The sequence below is a fragment of the Thalassophryne amazonica genome, chromosome 11, assembly GCF_902500255.1.
Source record: "Thalassophryne amazonica chromosome 11, fThaAma1.1, whole genome shotgun sequence".
In the NCBI taxonomy this organism is placed as follows: Eukaryota; Metazoa; Chordata; class Actinopteri; order Batrachoidiformes; family Batrachoididae; genus Thalassophryne; species Thalassophryne amazonica.
Window position 1 is genome coordinate 45,707,521 of NC_047113.1, and position 21,670 is coordinate 45,729,190.

General features: G+C 41.2%; 1 protein-coding gene across 5 annotated transcripts in view; it reads left to right on the top strand.

Annotated features, from left to right (window-relative positions):
• unc5a (unc-5 netrin receptor A) overlaps positions 1-21,670 on the top strand; it is a 566,462-nt gene that overhangs the window by 441,866 nt on the left and 102,926 nt on the right. The window lies entirely within an intron of this gene.

A 21,670-nucleotide genomic window follows, 5' to 3' on the forward strand; every position in this document is an offset into this window, starting at 1 on the left:
TTTCCTTTTTTCTTGCTACATCACACCAGTGCATAGTCGTGGAAACGCCATATTTATATTTTTGGAGCCTCGTGGAGTAGATGGTGTAAAATCTGTGTCTTGATATTTGCAGTTAACATTAACAATGTTAGTAGCATTTAGGAATTAAATCAGGTACTTAGGTTTTAGGGGAGTTCTGATCATAAACTTGTATGTTTTGGGTTTACCTCTGGCTATCTGTCACCTGTACTGAGCAGTGGAAAGGTTATATTCACATGATGGCTTCCTTGTAACGTAAGTAGACTGCGCCTTGTATTTTGTACCTAACAGTCTGGATACACTGAGGGTTATCCTGGTACTGTTCACTATTACCTTCCGCACTATAATGCCTTGGCTCATCATATGTAATGACCATAATTTCAATGTGCTTCAATGGAGAAACAGATGACATGTTCCATTTTGGTCATCAGCTTACTTCAGCATCTTGGTGGACATTATGCTTCCTGTTTTAATGTTATTATTTATGCCATCTCGTAGTTCTTTTTTCATGCCATTATTTTACAGCTAATCCTTCTCTGTCCACTGTCAATGATCCTGCTCTCTTTCCATTTCTCTTCTCTTTTATCTGCTTATCTTTCTCTGTCACTACATTTTTGCTCACCCTCCAGGATATGAGTAGTAATGGCACAGATAGACTATAGACGTGGCTGACATTTGGATTCAGCAGTGCTGTTCTGTACTTTTTTGAAGCCAGCCTTGAGAGACTGATTTTGTGTGCACCGCTTTTGTTTTCAAGCTGCATTTGAAAAAAAATTGCATGATTTAATGCTGGTCTTGTTTCAGAAGTTTATTAATTATGTAGACTAAGACTGTTTGTTGATTATTAGCTCTCTAGTGCATTAAATAATACAGATCTTTGGAATAGGTTTCAGAAAAATGCATTTACTTATTCTGTGTAATTTGTGGTTGAAGTCTGTTTCTGTTTAATGGAAAGCACATCATTGGACTCTCAAATTTGCTTTACTCCCCCTTTGGGGCTCATGAGATGCTGTCAGCTGAATGAATATTAGCAAGAAACAAATCAGTTTAAATTTGGAACCAATAACATGTAAAAGCTCTAATTTGTCTCTTCTTCATCCAGCTAAATCAATACACTTTATAAGGTCTTGGGCAGACTGAGTGGCACCCCTATATTTTAAGTGCCCATTTTAAAGTATGTTCAGAAATAAATGCAAATAAACCAATTTTGTGTAATTGACATATTTAAAAGTCCAAAAATGCCTGAAGGTACTGGACAGAAACAACAAAACAAAATGCTTTCATGTAAATTAGGTCCAAGACATTCAATTATATAAATATATGGCGATGGCACATATTGATGTGCCCTCCTGGAGAAGCTGGACTACCTGTGCAACCTCTGTAGGGTCCAGGTACCGAACCATGCCACTAGTTGTGACGCTGCCCTAGCCAACTGCAAAACTCAGTCAGAAATGATGAGGAAGGGGAAAAAATGTCAGTGGCATCCATGTTAAAGAATTTTAAAGAAAATGTACAGTTTTTACGCGCTGTTCCGGAACCAAAAGTGGTCTTTAGCTGTCTTCTGTATTGTTTTTAACTCGCACCTCACAGCCTTATCGTATCTCACACCTCACTGCTCTACACACGTTACAGTCAAGCTCAAAGGCATTACGGGGTTTTTTTCTCCGCGGTGACTCCCAGCCACACGCCATTCGTGCACGTAAGAAAAACAGTTCTCACCGTGGTTGATTCTCTGTCGCTGAAATTTGAATGCCTTCACCTTGATGAGTGCCAACCCGTCAGTCAAGGAGGAGTCTGTCCCCGGAAAGGGTCTTTAACGTCGTGGCCACGGTCTTACAATGGAGTCCTCCCCCGTGGGCCGACAATCCTTAGGTCTATTGGCATCCGGCTCCGAAAGACCATGAAATGTCAGCGTGTATGGCATTCTTATGGGACAACACACATCTCTTATAATCAACTAATCTCTCATCTTCACTATCAGGCCCGGCTATTTTCTGCAAGTTTGGTAACCTATAGGGCCTGCCGTATAAAATTTCAAATGGTGTAAGGCCAGTCTCTGAGCTGGGTGTTATGTGCATGTATAATTTCACCAAATCCAAACAATAAACCCAATTTTTCCGTGTTTCTTCCATACATTTCTTGAGCCTACTTTTAATTGTTCTTTTCACTAAACCTGCACTTTGAGGATAGTACGTAAGCACAATGTGTTTTTGCATTTATTCTCAAGTGATCTGCTAAATGCTGAATGATTTTATTTACAACATGTGTGCCATTATCAAATTAAACATGCTCTGCAGAAAGCCTTCGCATATGCCTGAAACCCGAATGTTAAGAAATGAGTATTTATCCAGTCCAACCAGTATTACCAGTCCAAACATGGAAACACCAATGTTTGGACTGGTAATACTGGTTAGACTGGATACTCTTTTTTTTTTTTAGAATGTGATTCAGGAAATAATGTTAAAGAATTTTAAAGATAATTATCAATTATTAATGTCTTTGATCCTGTCTATGATTCTGTCTTCCATATATATGCGTACATATATATGTGTGATTTCACTTAATATTACTTTCCTAGTTAATCACTGAACTGTTCACACTGTAAAATGACCTTTTGCTTACATTCTCACAGTTTTCATGTAAGCAGAAGGTAATTTTACAGTGTGAACAGTTCAGTGATTAACTGGGAAAGTAATATTAAGTGAAATCACGCATATATATGTATATATGGAAGACAGAATCAAAGACAGGATCAAAGACAATAATTTATAAGTATCTTTAAAATTCTTTAACAGTCCACTTGTATGTGTGTGTGTGTATATATATATATATATATATATATATATGTCCAGAGTAGCCAGTTCTTAAAAACTGATTGAATGTGCAAGAAGAATGCTGCTGAGGGAAGCTACCAAGACACTCATGACAACTCTGAAAGTGTTGTAAATTTCTGTGGATGTGATTGGAGTAACTGCACACGGTGTGACTTTTGTCTGCTGTATCAACAGTCACAGCTTCATGTTCGAGAGGGGCAGAGAAGGCTCTTCTTCCGAGAAAATGGATTCAATCGAGGCTTTAGTCTATTGGAAACTAGGAATGACATTTATGTTGTGCTTTGCACTCCTTGACACCAAGTGGAAGCTATGGTTCTGAAAGTTACAGCATTCCTTCAGCACCACAGACGCACAGTAGTGTTTATCGTACCATGGACCATTAGATTACATTCTACACATTGAGTAACAGAACTTTTCATGTGGAACTGTGCGTCTAAATGTGAGTTCACACCTCTTCTTCGAAAAAGTGTGAAGAGAGTGTGGCTCATCTGTATTTTTGTCGAAGTCTCCAAAGTGTTTAATGGGAGTTGGCGGAGGCCTGTACGGATCAGATGGGCTCCATACTGGGAGCAACACAGGAAGCTTTTTGGAGGCTGAGGAGGAAGCTGAGGATAAAGCCTCAGTCTCAGAGCAGATCCACACTTCAGTGAGTAGCCAAACTGTGCCGGGGCTTATCTCTATTTTTCTCTCTCTCTGTCTGTCTTCATTTTCCCTTTGTTTCCCCCTCATCAGATTCCACTGAAGTGTCCCACAAAATTGTGCAGTCTGTGCCTCACCCCTTCATTGACTGTGTCCCTGCAGTGACTTGTGGTCACGGCCCAACAGTCCTGGCAAAATGTCAGATCACACCAATATTAGGGACAAAGACAGACTACCTGAGCCAACAGCAATCAGCATAGATTCATAACGTGTGTGAATTATTCAGATATTGCACCAGTTCCTGCAGCTTGCCTGATGAGTGTTGAAATTTCTATATTTAAAAAAATATTCCAAGAATGTTGTGCTAGTACATGCATGCTTATTCTCTGGACTGCAGGTGAATATCTCTGTTGAAAACATCTACTGTATGTCTTAATATCATTTCTACTGCACAACTGACTTGATCCAAAACAAAATGACACATAATATTGAGTTCAAACATCTAGAAATTTAGAAGAATTTGAGCACACAGAAATATGGTTCTGTGCTAACAGGCTGCAGCCTAGTGTTAATGTTTACAAGAATTTTAAATTTAGTTTTAGTCTGAGTCAGTTATTGAAAATTGTAGAAGGTTTAAAGTCACATTTTAATCTTTTTTTCCAAGTTAAGATTTCTTCATTGGAGTCTTAATTATAGTCTATGTTTTAGTCATAATTATCATGATATTGTTTGGAACTAGGGTTGGGTATCGAGAACCGGTTCTTTTCGGGTATCGTTAAGAATTAATTCGATCCACCGACATCAATAGCTTTTTTGCCTAACGATTCCCTTATCAGTCCTTCAGAGCGTCCGTTGTTTTTGAGGTGTGTTTGTCGGGAAAATGATCATTTCCCTATGTTCATTACAGACCCTGCAGCGACTCTGTAATCAACTGCTTCTGCAGCGTGACTCCACTTTGAAGTGTGAACCAATGAAGCAGTGCTTCGATCTGCTGGCTCATTGGTTCTTTGAGTCGCTGCTCTTCAGAAGCAGCAAGTCCGCTTCTTAACCCCTCTCAAAATCATTAATATATGTCAATCGTGAGTCACTTTTGTGTGGATGAAAGTCACTAACTGGGACTCTTGTCTTATTGCAGTCAAGAAACGAGTTTGTTTATTTCTATTTATGTCCAGAGATCAAGGATCCACCATGTAGAGTTTATTTATGTCCAGAGTTTAAGTATCCAGTGACCAATTTCATATTTATTTACTTTAAGACTCAATAAAATGTTGTTGGCATAGAAAACCTGTAAAGCCTACTTTTAGTACACAGAAAATTCACAAGAGGTATCGATAAGGGAATCGATATGGAATCGGATCGATAAGCGGAATCGATAATGGTATTGATATCGATAAAATCTTATCAGTACCCATCCCTATTTGGTATTGATTTTGTTGAAGCACATTCAAACAGTAATTATTTTAGAAGTAAACCTACCTTGAACTATGTGTTTAATCATTTCTATTGAAAATGTGTTACTGACTTACCATAATTCTTTCATATATCACGAACAAATGAATGCCAAAAATTTGTTAAAAAAGAGTGCCGCTCAGTCATATTTCCTTCACAGGTTGTTTATTTTCTCAACAGTTCTGCTGCACATACATACACATACATAAGGCATCAAAGCCTGAATCAAATTTTAATTTTTTGCCTATTCACAAAAAATTTGATAACACACAATAAAAACTATTAAATTTCACAAATCTTTTTACCAGTTTTTAATGCTAACACCGTTCTATGTCTACATTATAATGTCATCAGGCAATGTTGTCACATCCTTTAGTAACTGTTTAAGTCTGAGTCACACTGTGACGGATTGAGGAAACAGATGAGTAATAGATACAAAATTTTGATATCTGTTCTTATACATCTTTGTCCTGTACAAATCCTTTTCTCATTCATTAAATGCATTCCTTGTCAGCTGATGGGAGCTGATGTCCAGCAAGTCCAGCAGAAAGTTTTCTGTATGCTCAAAACTTTGAGCGAATGTAAAATGGAGAGCTTTCCGGATGGTTGTACATTTGTTTACTGGTTTGTCCTGTACTTGTTTGTTAGTTTGCCAGTGGATGTCCAGTAGATGTTAGATTTGTCCGTGCATCATCTGTTCATCTTTTGTTTGCATCCAGAAGTGCTGCATGCCCTAAATTCAGTGGCTAGCCACTCATTTCTTCAGAGCCCCAAATCTACTGGAGATCAATGGATTAGCCGATTTTTGCCACCGGACAAATTATTTCTATCGGTTATTAATTAGTTTGCGCAGTCCGATACAGTGTGACTACACTTTTAGCAACAAATAGACCTGAAATCTTTTAGCCCCTCTGGTAGCTTTTTCTCAGTATGTTCTACTCACATAAATTTCGGCAACCATAAAGCTCACTTATACTTTCAAAATTATGTTAATATTTGGTCATTTGAGTTTGATAATAGCATTCACCTCTTCTTTGTTGGTTAAAAAATGAACATGACGTTGGGACTGTAACTTGCCGTGGACATGCTGGAGATGAAAACTGAGGTCATAGCTGACCTTCCTCATCCTGGTTTTAAAACTTTTCTTTACAGTTACTGAAGTAAATATGCACACGTGCACCTGTCTCTATTTGTGTGTGCACGCGCTGCGGTATTTTGGATGTACACCTCCTGCTGTTTAACGAACAAACTAAATACTTAACCATAATTTAGGTCAGCTGTCTCTTGTCTGTGGAAAGGGTGCTTGGAATTTCATGTCATTCTTACTCCTCAGTAAGTGTTGAGCGATATGCTGCCTCCATGATACGATACATATCACAATCCATAATTACATCACTGTTCACATTAATTATATGAGGTCTATTAGAAAACTAACCGGCAGTTTTATAAAAAAAAAAAAAAACTATATGGATTTGAATCACGTGCGATTACACCAGACATGCTTGAACCCTCGTGCGCATGCGTGAGTTTTTTCACGCGTGTCGGTGACGTCATCCGCCTGTGGGCAGGCTTTGAGTGAGCACTGGTCCAGCTCTCTCGGCTGAAATCCTTTGTCTGAGACGCTGCTGGAGACGGCGCGCGTTGCTTTATCAAAATTTTTTCAGGACCTGTGAGGGATATCCGAGTGGACACTATTCGAGAAATTCAGCTGGTTCTCGGTGAAAAGTTTAACGGCTGATGAGAGATTGTGGAGTTTCTTTCACTTTAAGGACAGCTCACAAAGCGGATCGGCGCGGCGTGGTCGGAGGTGGCATCCGTCTGGCTGTTTCAAGCTGAAAACTTCCACATTTCAGGCTCTGTTCACCCAGGTCATCATCAGAGAACAGAGAAGTTTCAGAAGAAGTCGGCATGAGGAGTTTATGCGGACATTCCACTGTTAAAGGAGATTTTGTAATGAAAGAACGTGCGGGCAAATTCGCCAAGTCGGTTCCGTGACGACGACGCAAATCCGTCTGCGCCGCGACAGGAAAAACACAGCCGTGTTGAAAACCATTTGTAAAATTCAGGCGGCTTTTGATGGCTTTCAACAAGTGAGTATCTGAGAAATTGTTTAACAGCTGGGCATGTTCCAACTTGTCCGTTAAGGTTTTCAATGGAGGTGTTTTTCCTGTCGCGACCCCCCGCGGTCGGGTCCGGCCCGACATGCGAATTTGCCCGCACGTTCTTTCATTACAAAATCTCCTTTAACAGTGGAATGTCCGCATAAACTCCTCATGCCGACCTCTTCTGAAACTTCTCTGTTCTCTGATGACGACCTGGGTGAACAGAGCCTGAAATGTGGAAGTTTTCAGCTTGAAACAGCGAGACGACGCTGCCTCGGAGCGCAGATCGCCGTCAGGCGCCGTGGGCCGTCCTTAAAGCGACACTTACAGACCAAAATCTCTCATCAGCCGTTAAAATTTTTACCGAAAACCAGCTGAATTTATCGAATGGTGTCCACTCAGTTGTGCCTTACAGTTTTTGAAAACATTTTGATCAAACAAAGCAGCAGTCTCTGAGCCATTCCTAAACAATGAAAAAACGACGAGAGGGTGGGCCACTCCTCACTCAAAGACTGCCCACAGGCGAATGACGTAACCGACAGGTGTGAAAAAACTCTCGCATGCCCACGAGGGTTCAAGCATGTCTGATGTAATCACACATGATTCAAATCCATATGGTTTTTGAAAAAAATAATAAGGTTGGATACTTTTCTAACAGACCTCGTATAGAAAGTAATCTGAGGTGAATGTTTAAAGAAACATTATTCTGAAGTATTAGTAAAGTTTTTTGTTAGTGTTGAGTTTGTGTGCCAAATAAATTCATTGATTCATTCATTCATTCAAGTATTAATTGTAATCCTTCATGTTATTTCAATTTAATTTATTTTATTTCTGTAGCGCCAAATCACAACATTGCTGCCTCAAGGTGCTTCACATAAGTAAGGTCTACGCATACCAACCCCTCTGGAAAAACTCCCTCTGATGATAATGAGCAACCTGGTCTCACAGCAAGTCGTGATTCAGCAGCCCGAAATATACATTAATCTACTGGTTCGTGATACTGTGACGAAAAGCGCCTCATTTTCATCACACATTTTTCTTTTTGCTTGCTTGCCTCTACTGGTGGTTGGCTCTCACTGCGGTATTGTATCACTTCCTGTTCCGGAGCACAGCGGTGTTTTTCTGTATCTGTTAGCTGTTTAATCTGCGCAGTTAGATTGATCTAGTTATCTAGATTACGATTGTTTCACAGTGTAATCTTTACGTGCCTTAACTAAAGCACTCCTTCTGCTGAATCACCTCTAAATTATTTACACATTATTCACTTTGCGTGTTTTTAGGAATCCGCTAGCTTAGCGTAGCTACTAGCTCTTAGCCGATTTAGCATGGCGGCTTCTCCTGTCTCTCCCGCACTTTTCTGCTCTGGGTGTGAAATGTTAGTTATTCCTCGGCCTCCTTTAGCAGTAATGGTACTTGTAATAAGTGTAGCTTATTCGTAGCTTTGGAGGCCAGGCTGGGCGAATTGGAGACTCGGCTCCGCACCGTGGAAAATTCTACAGCTAGCCAGGCCCCTGTAGTCGGTGCGGACCAAGGTAGCTTAGCCGCCGTTAGTTCCCCCCTGGCAGATCCCGAGCAGCCGGGAAAGCAGGCTGACTGGGTGACTGTGAGGAGGAAGCGTAGCCCTAAACAGAAGCCCCGTGTACACCGCCAACCCGTTCACATCTCTAACCGTTTTTCCCCACTCGGCGACACACCCGCCGAGGATCAAACTCTGGTTATTGGCGACTCTGTTTTGAGAAATGTGAAGTTAGCGACACCAGCAACCATAGTCAATTGTCTTCCGGGGGCCAGAGCAGGCGACATTGAAGGAAATTTGAAACTGCTGGCTAAGGCTAAGCGTAAATTTGGTAAGATTGTAATTCACGTCGGCAGTAATGACACCCGGTTACGCCAATCGGAGGTCACTAAAATTAACATTAAATCGGTGTGTAACTTGCAAAAACAATGTCGGACTCTGTAGTTTTCTCTGGGCCCCTCCCCAATCAGACCGGGAGTGACATGTTTAGCCGCATGTTCTCCTTGAATTGCTGGCTGTCTGAGTGGTGTCCAAAAAATGAGGTGGGCTTCATAGATAATTGGCAAAGCTTCTGGGGAAAACCTGGTCTTGTTAGGAGAGACGGCATCCATCCCACTTTGGATGGAGCAGCTCTCATTTCTAGAAATCTGGCTAATTTTCTTAAATCCTCCAAACCGTGACTATCCAGGGTTGGGACCAGGAAGCAGAGTTGTAGTCTTACACACCTCTCTGCAGCTTCTCTCCCCCTGCCATCCCCTCATTACCCCATCCCCGTAGAGACGGTGCCTGCTCCCAGACTACCAATAACCAGCAAAAGTCTATTTAAGCATAAAAATTCAAAAAGAAAAAATAATATAGCACCTTCAACTGCACCACAGACTAAAACAGTTAAATGTGGTCTATTAAACATTAGGTCTCTCTCTTCTAAGTCCCTGTTGGTAAATGATATAATAATTGATCAACATATTGATTTATTCTGCCTAACAGAAACCTGGTTACAGCAGGATGAATATGTTAGTTTAAATGAGTCAACACCCCCGAGTCACACTAACTGTCAGAATGCTCGTAGCACGGGCCGGGGCGGTGGATTAGCAGCAATCTTCCATTCCAGCTTATTAATTAATCAAAAACCCAGACAGAGCTTTAATTCATTTGAAAGCTTGTCTCTTAGTCTTGTCCATCCAAATTGGAAGTCCCAAAAACCAGTTTTATTTGTTATTATCTATCGTCCACCTGGTCGTTACTGTGAGTTTCTCTGTGAATTTTCAGACCTTTTGTCTGACTTAGTGCTTAGCTCAGATAAGATAATTATAGTGGGCGATTTTAACATCCACACAGATGCTGAGAATGACAGCCTCAACACTGCATTTAATCTATTATTAGACTCTATTGGCTTTGCTCAAAAAGTAAATGAGTCCACCCACCACTTTAATCATATCTTAGATCTTGTTCTGACTTATGGTATGGAAATAGAAGACTTAACAGTATTCCCTGAAAACTCCCTTCTGTCTGATCATTTTTTAATAACATTTACATTTACTCTGATGGACTACCCAGCAGTAGGGAATAAGTTTCATTACACTAGAAGTCTTTCAGAAAGCGCTGTAACTAGGTTTAAGGATATGATTCCTTCTTTATGTTCTCTAATGCCATATAACAACACAGTGCAGAGTAGCTACCTAAACTCTGTAAGGGAGATAGAGTATCTCGTCAATAGTTTTACATCCTCATTGAAGACAGCTTTGGATGCTGTAGCTCCTCTGAAAAAGAGAGCTTTAAATCAGAAGTGTCTGACTCCATGGTATAACTCTCAAACTCGTAGCTTAAAGCAGATAACCCGTAAGTTGGAGAGGAAATGGCGTCTCACTAATTTAGAAGATCTTCACTTAGCCTGGAAAAAGAGTCTGTTGCTCTATAAAAAAGCCCTCCGTAAAGCTAGGACATCTTTCTACTCATCACTAATTGAAGAAAATAAGAACAACCCCAGGTTTCTTTTCAGCACTGTAGCCAGGCTGACAAAGAGTCAGAGCTCTATTGAGCTGAGTATTCCATTAACTTTAACTAGTAATGAGTTCATGACTTTCTTTGCTAACAAAAATTTTAACTATTAGAGAAAAAATTACTCATAACCATCCCAAAGACGTATCGTTATCTTTGGCTGCTTTCAGTGATGCCGGTATTTGGTTAGACTCTTTCTCTCCGATTGTTCTGTCTGAGTTATTTTCATTAGTTACTTCATCCAAACCATCAACATGTTTATTAGACCCCATTCCTACCAGGCTGCTCAAGGAAGCCCTACCATTATTTAATGCTTCGATCTTAAATATGATCAATCTATCTTTGTTAGTTGGCTATGTACCACAGGCTTTTAAGGTGGCAGTAATTAAACCATTACTTAAAAAGCCATCACTTGACCCAGCTATCTTAGCTAATTATAGGCCAATCTCCAACCTTCCTTTTCTCTCAAAAATTCTTGAAAGGGTAGTTGTAAAACAGCTAACTGATCATCTGCAGAGGAATGGTCTATTTGAAGAGTTTCAGTCAGGTTTTAGAATTCATCATAGTACAGAAACAGCATTAGTGAAGGTTACAAATGATCTTCTTATGGCCTCGGACAGTGGACTCATCTCTGTGCTTGTTCTGTTAGACCTCAGTGCTGCTTTTGATACTGTTGACCATAAAATTTTATTACAGAGATTAGAGCATACCATAGGTATTAAAGGCACTGCGCTGCGGTGGTTTGAATCATATTTGTCTAATAGATTACAATTTGTTCATGTAAATGGGGAATCTTCTTCACAGACTAAAGTTAATTATGGAGTTCCACAAGGTTCTGTGCTAGGACCAATTTTATTCACTTTATATATGCTTCCCTTAGGCAGTATTATTAGACGGTATTGCTTAAATTTTCATTGTTACGCAGATGATACCCAGCTTTATCTATCCATGAAGCCAGACGACACACACCAATTAGCTAAACTGCAGGATTGTCTTACAGACATAAAGACATGGATGACCTCTAATTTCCTGCTTTTAAACTCAGATAAAACTGAAGTTATTGTACTTGGCCCCACAAATCTTAGAAACATGGTGTCTAACCAGATCCTTACTGTGGATGGCATTACCCTGACCTCTAGTAATACTGTGAGAATCTTGGAGTCATTTTTGATCAGGATATGTCATTCAAAGCGCATATTAAACAAATATGTAGGACTGCTTTTTGCATTTACGCAATATCTCTAAAATCAGAAAGGTCTTGTCTCAGAGTGATGCTGAAAAACTAATTCATGCATTTATTTCCTCTAGGCTGGACTATTGTAATTCATTATTATCAGGTTGTCCTAAAAGTTCCCTAAAAAGCCTTCAGTTAATTCAAAATGCTGCAGCTAGAGTGCTGGACGGGGACTAGAAGGAGAGAGCATATCTCACCCATATTGGCCTCTCTTCATTGGCTTCCTGTTAATTCTAGAATAGAATTTAAAATTCTTCTTCTTACTTATAAGGTTTTGAATAATCAGGTCCCATCTTATCTTAGGGACCTCGTAGTACCATATCACCCCCAATAGAGCGCTTCGCTCTCAGACTGCAGGCTTAACTTGTAGTTCCTAGGGTTTGTAAGAGTAGAATGGGAGGCAGAGCCTTCAGCTTTCAGGCTCCTCTCCTGTGGAACCAGCTCCCAATTCAGATCAGGGAGACAGACACCCTCTCTACTTTTAAGATTAGGCTTAAAACTTTCCTTTTTGCTAAAGCTTATAGTTAGGGCTGGATCAGGTGACCCTGAACCATCCCTTAGTTATGCTGCTATAGACGTAGACTGCTGGGGGGTTCCCATGATGCACTGTTTCTTTCTCTTTTTGCTCTGTATGCACCACTCTGCATTTAATCATTAGTGATCGATCTCTGCTCCCCTCCACAGCATGTCTTTTCCCTGGTTCTCTCCCTCAGCCCCAACCAGTCCCAGCAGAAGACTGCCCCTCCCTGAGCCTGGTTCTGCTGGAGGTTTCTTCCTGTTAAAAGGGAGTTTTTCCTTCCCACTGTAGCCAAGTGCTTGCTCACAGGGGGTCGTCTTGACCGTTGGGGTTTTACATAATTATTGTATGGCCTTGCCTTACAATATAAAGCGCCTTGGGGCAACTGTTTGTTGTGATTTGGCGCTATATAAAAAAAAAATTGATTGATTGAATTGAGTGGTGCAACAAGTGTGGCATCCCGAGGTCAGTCCGGCACCCTGGGGTGTAGGGCCACGATCAGTCAATGGTGTTGTGCCTCGGAGAGAGAGAAAAACAGCAGAATCAGTCGGCTGGAAATAACTGCACCTAAGGCATTAATTCAGTAAATCAACAAGGTAGCAAAGAGATTGGCTCGCCCTGTGCTTCACTAACAGACGCAGAATTTAGATGTAGTGTGGCAGAGACCTGTTCCATTGTTAATAATATGAATTAAAAGGAGAGAAAGCACAGTTCCATACTATATGGGTGTGCTCGTGACACGAGAGGGAGAGTAGATGCATCTTTAGTCTGGACTTGAATGTCTCTATGTAATCTGACTGTTTTATTAGATTAGGGAGAACTTTATTGATCCCTTGGGAAGACTCCCTCAGGGAAATTGAGGTTCCAGCAGCATTGTATAGCAGCACACAGGGTAAGAAGCACACAAAGTATCAAAAGTGAAAGTAAAAAAAAAAAAAAACAACTTGCAAATATAAATATAAATACACAAATGTAAATACCAGACACACTGATCAATACTGGTTTACTGGCTACTACTGTTCCTCTCCTTCTCGTCCTCTGTCTTCCTGTTTGTCCTCCTCTCCTGGAGTGAGGAGTTGTACAGTCTGATGGCCTGAGGGACAAAAGAGTTTTTCAGTCTGTTGGTCCTGCACTTGGGAAGGTGCAGTCTGTGGCTGAAGAGGCTCTTCTGGTTGCTGATGATGATGTGCAGAGAGTGACTGGTATTGTCCATCATGTCCAGCGGTTTGTCCAGTGTTCTCTTCTCTGCCACCGTCACTAGAAAGTCCAGCTTCATGCCAACCACAGAGCCAGCTCACCTGATCAGTCTGTCCAGCCTGGATGTGTCCTTGGATGGCCTGCCGCCCCCAGCACACCACACTGTAAAAGAGGATGCCGGTTACTATGGACTGGTAAAACATCCACAGGAGTTTCCTGCAGATTTTAAATGACTGCAACCTCCTCAGAAAGTACAGCCTGCTCTGTCCCTACCTATACAGGTAGTTGGTGTGGGTTGTCCAGTCCAGTTTGCTGTCCAGCCACAGCCCAAGGTACTTGTAGGAATCCACAGCCTCCACCTCAGCTCCTTCTATCAGAACTGGGAGCGGACTTGGTCTGGACTTCCCAAAGTCAATGACCAGCTCCTTTGTCTTTGAGGTGTTGAGCTGTAGATGGTTTGTGTGGCAGCAAAGTCCTTCACTATTTTCCTGTACTCCTCCTCTCTGTCATCCCTGATGCATCCAACAATGGCCGTGTCATCTGCAAACTTCTAGATATGACACATCTCAGAGTTGTAGCAAAAGTCAGAGGTGTACAGGGTGAAGAGAAGAGGGGCCAGCACCGTTCCCTGTGGTCCTCCGGTACTGCTGATCACAGTGTCAGGCGTGGTGTTCCTCAGCCTGACATGCGTTCATCCGCCAGTCCAGCAAAACCTTCCATGCCCTAAGGGCCCTGTCCCACTGGCGTTTAGGAGGATTTGCGGATGGATTGCGCACAAAATTGGCCCATATTCACCAAACATCCGCAATATCCGTGTAACAGGCCTGTATGAGTCGGCCGTCATCCGAACATGCCCGTGATCAACCGCAGAGGCACGCATGTCCGCAGCCAGGATTTTTGAGCTGTTCAAAAATCTGAATGCGGATGGCATCCGCCTCACATACTCCATATGTACTCAATTCATACACAATACATAGTCACTCTATGCGCTGTATATCTGCTGTTAACCGCTGATATCCGCAACTGACGGAGATTTGCGGCTTGGCTGCGAACCGGGACAGTGTGTAAAACAGATATATTGCGTGCCCATCATGTCCACATCACAAACTAAAATATGTTGTAGCGAATGCATACAAATCGGCCACGAATAAAGCGTTTTTATTACATCTGCTTTGCAGCTGATTTGCGGACAATCTGTGAATGCATAACAAACACGTCACGTAAACCCAAAGTACTATATGTGGCAGAAAGCGACATACCTGCCAGTCAGTGCCGGTCCGGCTGTGTAAATCCACAAAGACGTAATACCTGCTGCAATCCAGGACTTTTATTTAACACCAACAAAAGGAAGAGTTGCTGTTTGCCCACAACTCACTCAAAAAAAAACAAAACACACCATCTCACACCCCGAGCGGCTTCCCCCCTCCGGCTCCCCAAACTCATGAACAGTTAACCCTCGCATGGCAAAATGAACATTAACTCTGTGATCAACTTGTCCAAGTCCAGCAAATGCTCCAGAGCCTGTATTGTTGGTGTGAATAGTGATGCCGGCGGCCCGAGTGAGCTTATTTTATGACCGCAGTGCAGATGCCGTGCACGCGCAATACTTGCGCGATGCATTCATAATACACCCGTAATACTGCTGTGATAATCTCAATGTGTCAGATCAGTTTCCTCACTACATGCATGATATAACTGTGATTGTTCATCATATATTCGCTATATATTATTAATATATCCGTAATTCATACTGGGACATTTGTCATTTTTGGCCATTTTTGTTGCGGACGACAACGAATGCCCGTGATTTGTGTACTCAATTCATGCGCAATTAATCCTCTCCCCAGTGGGACAGGGCCCTAAAATCAAGAACCATAAAAGTTTCAAAATCAAAATTTGTACACGTTAGTACTGGGAGGTAAAAGATCTGCCTGCCAAACAATCATGCATTTCTGACATTTATAAATGATTTTTTTTTTCACTGTATAATTTGGTTTCAAGCAGAATATGTACAGAAGCCCTGAAATGCTCACACTGTCTGTTAGATGGCAACTAAAGCTGCTCAAATGTGTAGTAAGGTATCAAATGTACATTTATTTGAGAAGTTAACTTTTGGTGAAAATAAGATGAGATAATAAGACAGTCAAAACTCAGCTTACAGTTTCTTCCCTTGCACTTATGGGCAATTTACTTGTCATCAATGTTATTGCATTAATGTCATGAAATAAAAGTTCATCAACAAAATATTTTTCAGCAAAAAATTTCATTGACAAAATTAGCACTTCGGCAACTTCATTTCTTCTTCTGGGCTCCTCCTGCTCTGTGCCTTCTGTCACTGTATCCAGCACTGCCATCAAATAAAAACCAAGCTTAAGAGTTCCTTTGTTCACTTATTCTGGGCTTTCTCATGTCCTCATCAGCGAATGGATGCATGATGGGAATTTGCCTATGAATTGCCATGGGTGTGAATATTTTTAAGGGAAAAAATACTTAGTTTTTGCCAGCTACATTGCTGGATTTTTTTAAGATTTTGGTCCTTTTATAATGAATGATGAAAGCTCTTATGCAGTTTGTGCTGGGCTCATAAAAACTTGACAAGAGGAAAAAATAATAATTTGTTGTAAATGTTGGGCATATCTGAGATAAACAGCTTACTTCAGGCTTGCTTCATCATTACTTTTGCTGTGTCCAGCGGCTTCATTGAAACGGAAAAGACACTTGACATCAACACAGACACACAAAAATGCACACAGGTGTGTCTGACTGTTACAGCTGTTCAGAGCCATTGTCATGTGCATAAAGCGCTCTGTGTGCTTCCACTGACAGAACAGCATAACTATTTACCAGTTTGCTTAAATACCGTCCACTGAAACATTTCAATGTCGCAGATTCATTTATTTATTAAATACTAGTGCACAAATTCAGTTATGTGGATGGGTTTGTGTGCAATGAAGCACACAGGTTGTGAACACAGACACGGCAGCGTATATAAAACATGCCGATTAATTCCTCACAAATCTCAGAATTTATTTAAATACTGAGCTAAAAGGTGCATACATTCAATCAGTATCCACAACCAGGGGTAGATAAAAGCACAGGTTTGCCTGAGCTGAAGATCAGTGGCTCAAAGTGACATAGGGGGCCCACATTAATGTGCACCAAAATTTTTTGGAGAACACACATAACAACATGAACACAAATAACAAAGAATAATAAAATACTATCACTAACAACTACCACTGATCACACAGACTGTATTAAGGAGCGACAGCGTTCAGACCGTCTGAGCGGGGCCCACAGGAGCCTGCGGATTACAGAGCAGTGTAAAGTGAACTGAAACCAGAATAGGTGTGGTTATAGCTATAATGCTGCAGAGTTTGTTTGTTTTTTATTAGTTGTTTATGTTAAAGTTTATGAGCTATCTTGGATGTTGTTTTTGAATTTGTGCTCAATGTGTGGCTAATCAACTTCTCATGTGGTTAATTGAAATTGTCACCAATTAGCCATAGTGGCTAACAGTTTTTGAACCCCAGACAGAGCCCTGCTTATTAATTACAAACTACATCGTGTGTCAACGATCAAGCAAAAATTTTCAGTTATAAATTCTCCAAAAAATGTCAAATTCTTCCCAAGGTGTTCAAATACAGACATCTTTGGCATTTCTCCCGTTATCTGTTTGGAGATTGAAGGGCACTGCGCTTTTTACTTTGCCAGATATGCATGTGAAAGTGTTGTTAATGTCACTCCACATGGCACATGTTTCCATTACAGACACCAAAGAGCATCATTTGAGGCACATGGTGGCAAAATGTCAACGTGTAGACACCTTTAGTTAAGACCGGGCTGAATTTGCACCACTGAGTTTCATTATTAATCACAGGTCACCTGGTTCTGTGTAAACCCGCCATGCAGATGTTTGCTTATCTGTTGGGTTTCTTTTAATCAACCTTTGAAAAGTAGGATTAGATGCAGTGACTATGCGTACATGTACTTTGGAAGGACAGCCAGAGCAGAGAAGAGGCCTGCCGATCTCCGCGTTGCCTGTCCACCTGCTCAAGGACACAGACGCCGCAGGTGTCCGGTGATGTCAGACTGTCAGTCAGCAGCCACTGTCGTACTGAACAGCGAAGCCTCCAATCAGCCCTCCCACAGGCCTGTAAAGAATGGTTGGGCTCCTTTTGCTTCTCCCCTTGACAACATGTTCAAATAGGGGTTTGCTGCTGAGCTATTATATGACTCTCCTTCCTTGGAGACCTGCCTGACCTAAAACCTGTGGTGCTGCATGATTGAAAAACTGCTGTGGTGCTTTTTTCAGCAGGGCTAACAATCTCTTTCTTGGGATTTGATAAAGAAAGTTATGGCTGTCAATGGTAATTTTCTGTAGTGGGTTCTGGGAAATAAAATGATGGCCTCTGTTTTTGTTTGTTTTGTGAAGCAATCAAAATTTGGTTGGGTGAAAAAAAAATCAAGAGAAAAGTGGTAGTTTTCATGGTTTGCTCCATTTACGACTGCTTTTGAAAGACCTACAAGAAGTTCCTGTCATGATTTTCAGATTTCCATAATCTCTCGTCATGTAAAAAGCTTCTTCTGTTTGAGATGCATTTGAAGCATATGTTTACTGGCCATTAAAGGCTGTCTAAGCGGCTTTATCTTCCTTTGATTTTCATCCGTTTGGCTCGAGCTCATTCAGATGCTGCGCGAGCGGCACCCTGTTTCCACTCCAATCCTCTTGTTTGAAAATGTTATTTGCATGGCCATTAGTCTTGCTTTGTGGTGAAAAGGAGAAGTTGAATTTCATCACCTCATTGGGGCAGATGCTGATCTTATCTCTTTATTTCACAGTGGTGTGGATAAATTGAGGGGCAACATAATATATTCATTAGGATATAATTCGCTATTCAATCATTCTCCTTCCCAGCCTGGATAATCAGCCCACTGGCCCACAGATGGGTTCACTCACTGCCAAACAAGGACAATTATGTGATTGGTTCTGCTCTCACTGCCAAATGGATCTGACTGCAAAGTGGGCCGAGCTGTATCGGCGTCTCACTGCACATGCAAACACTCTCACATGCTCTTGCGGTCGTCTGGCACCTGCGCAGACTCGTGTGGGTCTAATTCACACGATGCACATCTGTGCTGAAGTCTGCTGTCCTCACTGGAACCTTTAGCTCATTTTCCACAAACCAAATGACATTAGTCGGCACATTTATACAATATCAGACATCCCAGCCTGAGTAACATGTCATCGTCTCACTTATATCTTATTAACCGAAGCCTCTGACCTACTCTCTGAGGGCGGTTGGTGCCCCCTGCTCTTTTTATTGCTGGGATTAATGAGCACTAAGGTTGCGGTGCCCTGAGGTCAGTCAGGAGGACGGTTGCCACTATCACAGTGGTTTGCATGTATCGTGTGTGTGTGTGTGTGTGTGTGTGTGTGTGTGTGTGTGTGTGTGTGTGTGTGTGTGTGTGTGTGTGTGTGTGTGTGTGTGTGTGTGTGTGTGTGTGTGTGTGTGTGTGTGTGTGTGTGTGTGTGTGCATGTCAGTGTGCGTGCGTGCGTGCATGCGTGCATATGTGTCGCCGGTTGTGATTCTCGTCAGGCACCCTCCACCCTTATATTTGAAAGAGAGAGACGATGCCACTGTGGCATTTTCTCTCATGAGAGCTCATTACTGCCCTTTTCCCCATTATCCCTATGGTAACTTTCTCCAGACCTGATGCTGTGTCACTCTCACCATCACTCCCAGCCACTGCCTGCCCCCACCCACCCCCACCCCCTGGCACACACACACACACATACATCCCTCTCAATACCACATTACCCCCAGCTTGGCAAAATGGCTTCCCTCTCTGCATGTGGTAAAGGTGCTGATATTTCTTAGAGCAGCCGGGCAGAACTATTACAGACCCATTTCCATTAGTGTCATTTTGCCGGCACTGATGGTGGTAGTGTTTGAAGTTTTGTTCGACAGAAATAAGCTGCAGGTGTAAGACACATTTGTCTCTGTTGAAAGAAATACCACCTGTGTTGTATCTTGCATTCACGTTTTGTGCAGGTCCTGCTCACGTTGCTGAGGAAACCGCTTGTATCCCTGCACAGTTGAACCATGGTAGAATGGCATCACTACAGTGTTGATTATTTAACAATTCTTAAATGCACAAATTTGCATATTTTCATTTAAGTATCATCAGTGGTGGGCACAGTTCCACTAATCCGCTAACCGATAATTATCGAAGCGAATGTTTTAATTATCGGATTAGCTTTTCAGATAACTTTGAAAACCATCAGCGGACCAATTATCGTGCGATGAATCTTGGCCCGATAAATTTTAGACTGCTAACCTATTTTTGCAGGCGTAGTGAATAAAACTTAACAACAAACACTTATGAAGTCCGAAATCAAAGATTTGAGTACCTACCTGTTAAAACTGTTGAAACTGCTCTATCCTCTGCAAGCAAAGGACAACTAGTCACAGAAAAGAAAAGCTCATTTCTTTTGACCCCATATGGATGTGCTGGCAATATCACCCAAGTCATCCAGAGGCATATTGTTTTAACTTATGGTTAAAATTTTAACTAAACTAATTTCAGACAAGTTATTTAAATTAACGGCACGTCTGAAGTTTTATAAAGTGAAAACATCAGATATATGTTTTAGTTTTAAAGTAATGCACTAATTTTGAAGGTTTTAGTGTGGACATTGTGTCTCCACAATGTGCGTTATGGGTAATCTCAGTACATTCACGACAGGAGAAATACATTTGCGACGCTCTGATCAGGCTCCACACGGACAACAGCATTAAACCCTTTGTATATTGTGCCTAAAACTCTCGTGAATATATTCTCTGGGTTTATAGATGTTGTTATTGTGTTTGTTTTATGTAAAAATGCCAGAAGAAGCTCAGGTTGCTTCTCCATTATTTTCAATTGGAATCATTGTGAGCTGCAATGCTTCGTGTTCTTTAACGTCTTGCTTTTGTCAAACACTGACTGTCCTCTTTGTTCCAGAGTAATATATATAAGATGTCTGAAATTCGGTTTGCGTTTATTAAATTTCACACATCTTAAATGTAGCAGACACGGACGGATTATTTATTTGGAATAATAAATGATCCGTATGAAAACTGCAAGTTTTGAGGGTCCATCTACTGGCCAGTAGTGTTCATGGCAGTATTCGCCCCAAGTACCAAGCGTCTGGGCAGCAGTAGATGGCAGTGTTCTATTTATTTTGACCCTTGTTATATCAGACGGTTGTCAAATCAACTTTTTGGCTTTTTGCAAATGGCTTCTTTTTTTTTTACAAATAAAAAAAATGGCATATTTTACAAAAACACATTTATATGTAAACACCAACACACACACCTCACATTAACGTGTTGGTTTTTACATGAATGAATGAGTCAACCAGTCAGTGTAAGTGGAGGCTCATTTACCCATAATCCCTTTGGCATCTGTCTGTGTTTGTTACAATACTTCAGAATTAGTGCATTATTTAAAATGAAAAGATATATGTTATATTTTAACTTTGTACAAATGACAGACTTGACATTAATGGAGTTATTCTATCTGTATTAATTTTATTTACACTTTAAAACCACAAGTCAGCACTGCTTTATTTTCCAAGACCTCTGCCTCACGGCAGCACTGCTATTAAGCAGAGAGTTGAGCTTTGCTGCTCCTCTCAGCTGCTTCACTGTGACAAGCTATGTAGTAAACAGGAGCTTCCAGCAGTAGGCAGGGTGCACAACGACAGAAGTGCTGACTCATTGTTTGGGTCTGTAGTCACCTTTGATGCTACCATTTCAGCTTATTAGTTACAAGTGTACCGGAGACAATACTGAAAGTTATCGGTTAGCTGTAGCTGTTGATAATTTTTTGGGTGGTTTATCGGTTTAGCTCCATAAAAGATAACTTTTCAGTTAGCTGATCTGTTATTGAAGTTAACTTTTTGGCTAGCTGTGCTCACCACTGAGTATCATACAAAAGATAAAAGGGTCAAAACCTTCTTGTTATGTGGATTCAGTTGGTTTTAACAGCTGGTTGCACAAGGCCACAGCTCGAACCCGTCTCCCTCACTCTACTGGGGTTTCACTTAGTTGCATCTGATTTCCATGTTGAAAATAAACAAAGAAGGCAGAATAGAGACAATATGGCTCTCTTCAGCA